Consider the following 5,032-nt stretch of genomic DNA (forward strand, 5'->3'; position numbering starts at 1 on the left):
TGAACAAACCACTCAAGAAGCTGGACTTCATGAAGAAGAATGTGGCGTCAGGATTGGAGGAAGAATCATCAACAACTTGTCTTCTATATGGTTACATCTTTATATCAAGACAACAAAAATCCTCATAGTTGAGCTAATAGGCAACATCAGGATACACAAAGGAAACATTAAAATTATCAGTGAAATTGTCAATTGAAAATGAAATTGTTTGGATCCACAATCAACATATTTAGTCCTAGTAGTCAAGAAATCAAAACACAAGTTGCATTCAGAAAATCTGCAGTCAGGGATTTCTCCGGACTAAATATGTCAGTTTAAAGATTAAGGTATATCTGATTCAAGCTATGGTCTTTTCAGTTACTCGATATGCATCTGGAAGTTGGTCAGTGACTAAGGAGAGAAGAAAAATCCACGGCTTTGACTGTGTGTTGGAGAATAGTATTGGATAATGACTACCCCATGGACTACCAAATGAGCAAACTAAGATGTCTTGTTGAAAGTGCACAAGGTTGTTTCTTAGCGGTAAACATGGTAAAACTTCATCTAACATACATTAGGCCTGTGAAGAGGGGCTAATCCTTGTGGACAAAATTGTGTTTGGAAAGGTGGAGGATGAGGCTAAGAGAGCAAGTTCCTTAACAAGATGAATTGACACAGTGATTGTAGCAATGGACTCATGTATGTCAAAGATGATGAGGATAAAGATAGCAATGTTCAGATGAGGTTGCAGGATAGGGCAAGGTTCAGGTCTGTTGATCATAGGGTCACTGTGAGTTATCGGTGACTTGAGGGTACATGACAACAACTATACAGAATACCAAGATTTCTCAGTATTTTGCCTTAAAGTTCATCCCGTATACAAGAGCAAATCTTCCTGGTATTATGTTACCTCATGCAATTTCTTGCCAAGCAAATGTTATGCCCTGTTTATATGCTCCCTATCTTTTGTGACTCTATACCCAGAATCAATATTCTTCTGGAAAATTTTATATTAGACGTCAAATTCCAGCTGAAAGAGCCATTCTTAATCACCAAGGATTAGTTATAAGAACCTAACTTAACAATGACTTTAGAGAGAAGGGTGGTAATTGTCATTTATACAAAATAATACTAGAAGTAGTAGTTCAAGTGGTATGATGAATCTATTGTAAAAAGGCTTGATGAAAACAGTTCCTTCTATTTGATGATACTGAATGTTACTCCTTTCCTCATGATTCAAGATGATGACAGCTGGAGCACTAAACTTTATCACTAATTTCTTGCTGATAAATGGAAGTTAGAAGGAGATGGGGATAAAATAAGTACACCAGCTATTTTTAAAGTAAATTTTGAGACAGCTTGCCCTCAGTATTTCCAATTGCATCTCATATGTCATGGCCATGATCATAGCTCATTTGTAAAGTAAACTGTCAAATGCATTCTATTTTGGATGGCACAGAGTCCAATGAACAATCCTTCTGTTGATAAAAAAGAAGTGAGCAGGTTCACTCTGATGTAGATGTGGTATTGAACCACGTTGGCCACATCTTCGCTGTGCTTCCAGAGATTCATTGCTTTCTCTACTAGGTTTTAACTACCTGCAAATGCCTCAAGAGTTAGAGAGCTCATTTTCCTCTAATGACCAGAGGTCATAGCAGATTCTTAACAAGGGTGTGCTGAGTAATTGCATGACTAAATAATGTGTCAACTAAAGAGTGAGGCTTAAATTCTTCTTTGCAGAAGTGGTACAGTTAATCTCTATTTTTAGAAAATTTTCAGAAAGCAAAATTCTTTGCTTTTAACCAGATAGTTTGTTAACGTGTCATGAATTAATCTAAGATATTAATTATAAGCAGTTCAGCAAAATACTTAGTTTTTAGCTAGACAGTTACTAATGGGTAACTTCCTAGGACACTTTGATTTTGATCTGGGGAGCTCTTTTTCCTTTAGGAAGGACACAGTATTTTAGAAGGCACTTATTCTGCTAAATCAGACTACCTTAGTCATATATGATCACAAACAGTGTGATCCAGCATTTAGACTTTATTGAAAAAGAAAGCTTAACATGATATAATTTTATAAAAGCAGCTAGAGGTATGCTGGTGCGTATAACTGTTTTGAAAGACAATGCTAGTATATTGAGACAATAAAAAAATGTGTTTTTCCCCCCTTTGACTCATCATCTCAATCTTGGAGAAACAAACAAAATACACACAAGACATACCTTGCAGTATATTAACTCTCAGTTGAAAACAAATAGCTTTAATATCCAATCATAAGTAATTGATTCAGTAATAAATTTTATTAAAATATAATATAGATATTTATGAAAACATAGCAAAGAGTCATAATAGTTTTGCAAAGTTAAAGTACATGCACACCATGATTATTGTTACTATTGTTAGGTGCCGTCAAGTTGAGTGCAACTCATAGTGACTGTACGTACGCACTTCCAACTCGAACCCTGCCCTACCCTGTGCTGTCTTTATCATCTCTGACACACTCAAGCCCATTGCTGAAGTCGCTGTATCAGTCCACCTGATTGGGGTCTTCTAATCATGTAAAAAAATGCATTGTGGATATCATAACAGAAAAAGAAGAATAGTTTGGTAGAGTGATAATTTTTAAAGAAAGTTCACTTAACATAATGTTTGTTGCTTTAACATAAACATATAATAAAATTCTGAGTACATGATAACTGATTCACGCAACAAGCTAGTGAGTGATGATACCTCTTTAAAGGCCACTGCTATGGTTTTGGTGGCTGGAACTAGGTAAACAAACAAACAAAAAAAAATTAGAAGACTATTACTCTAGAATTTATTCTCTTATATTTCTCCAACAATCAAATAGTAGACTTTTTTTTTTTAGTTAGCCATAGTGAAAAAGTAGAACAGAAGTGGATCTCAGATCTGATTGTCTAATGATAAACAAATTTTTTTTGGGGGGGGGAAGGTGGAGCTCATGGATAACAAAATGAACAATGAATTCACTTTTGTCCTCTCTTCTATGGAGGTCAAAATACAAATTGACTTGCTCACAGCTAGTAGCTGTACACTGTCGAGGTAGAATTGAAGGCTTCACACATCTTTTCTCTGCATTATCATTGCTTAGATCTTTAAAAAACAAGTTATATCTATATTTTGTAAGGATTTTTGAATTATTTGACTAGCATAAGCTCCTCACTTTCACCCTAATCATGAGTTTTATTCTTGGGAATGTCTCATTAAAGGGTGTGTTATGAAAACAAAAGAGATACTGTGTTTGACGTAATTATAAAAATTGTCAGGGCTTTGGAATTATGTCAAGAATTGAGACGTTGACTACCTGAAGGCAAATGGATGCTCTTTCAAGATATTCTTCAGTTCTCTGATGTTATTAACACTTAAAATGTACATAGGTGAGAAATAGTGTCTACCAAAGATGTGTGGTTTCATGCATACATAGATCCCTGTGCTGCCAAGTTAATTCTGATTCAGAGCGACCCATAATTGAGTTTCCACAACTGTAAATCTTTATGCGAGAGAAGACTGCCCATCCCTTTTCCTCAGAGCAGATGGTGGTTTTGAATCACCGAACTTTTGTTTAGCAGCTTAACATGGAACATACCATGCTAAGAGAATTCCTTTTGATTTCATTGTTGTTGTTATGTATGGTTGACTTGAAACTGACTCATAGCTGACCCTCCAGTAGATTTTCAGAGGCTGTAATTGCACAAGAGGAGATTGCCCATCTTTGTTCTGCAGCGGAACCAGTGGATTTGATCTGCATGCCTTTGGGTTGGCAGTGCAACTCCTTATCACTAAGCCAACTGAACTCCCTGTGGTTTGAGGGCTTATTTAGTATGATAATTATACTTAAAATTATTAAATTATAACAATCCTGAAATTTTTATTAAGATGAAACTGTTTATGAGTAGTATTAGAAATAGGATTTACACCTTATAAAGTAATACTTTTTAGAGAATGTAATTCAGCATATTTAGTGTCCTCATACTTTTCACCATCCCACTATTTAATTTTAGAACATTTTAATCATATCAAAAAGATATTCCATAGTCTTTGGCCACTCACTCAGCCCCTCATTGCTGTTGAGACAATACTGACCCTTCGGTGGGTTTCCAGAGGCTGTAAATTGGTAGCAAGAAGATTGCTCATCTTTCTCCTGTGGAGCGGTTGGTTGATTTGTTGATTTGAACTGCCTGCTCTTAGGCTGGCAGTACAACTCCCTATGCACAAGGCCACCAAAGCTCCTATTTTTCCCTAGGCTAGTGGGCAAGAAATCATGTAGGAGGAAATTATCAATCTTTCTCTCTCAGAGCCAATGGTAGTTTCAAACTTCAGAGACGCATGACCTTTGAGTTAGCAGTGCAACTTCCTAAGGTATCAATCATCAGATAATACAGTGTGCTCCCTGCCTCATTGATGTCCCTCCCTAAATCTCAGAATGTGCCCTTATTTGGAAGTAAAATTGTTGCAAATTAATTAATCTTGGTAGAGTGGGCCTTTAAACTAGGATAATGCATGTCCTTTGAAGAAGAGATCCAGAGATGTAGGGAGAACACCTTGTGATGGCTAAAATAGTAACTGGAATATGTTTCTGTAAGCTAACGAATGACAAAGATTTCCTGGAAGTATCAGAAGTTAAGAGAAAAGCATGAGAGTCAAGGCCAAAGTTTTTCTTTCATTTCAAATGCCTATTCTGCAGTCTGAGTCCATGGCATCTAAACAACAACATTTTGCAGAACCATTTAAAAAAAAATTCTGTTGCAGTAAGCCATCCAACTTGTGTGAATTGTTGTTAACAATCCAGACAACTAATAAACCTATATATTTTTCCATTTTTAAAATAGAAGCAATGGGTGTTGGCATAGAATATTGAATATATCACAAGCTACCAAAAGAACAAACAAATCTATCATGTTGGAAGTGCAACTTAGAGGCAAAGATGGTGAAACTTCATTTCACACACATTGATCATGTTGTCATAAGGGGCCTAGTGCTTGAAAAAAGATAACCTTCTTGGAAAAGTAGAAGGTCAGCAAAAGAGAGAA

Source organism: Elephantulus edwardii, unplaced genomic scaffold (genome assembly GCF_000299155.1).
Source record: "Elephantulus edwardii isolate Elephantulus edwardi_28Jun2011 unplaced genomic scaffold, EleEdw1.0 scaffold00002, whole genome shotgun sequence".
Taxonomy (NCBI): Eukaryota; Metazoa; Chordata; class Mammalia; order Macroscelidea; family Macroscelididae; genus Elephantulus; species Elephantulus edwardii.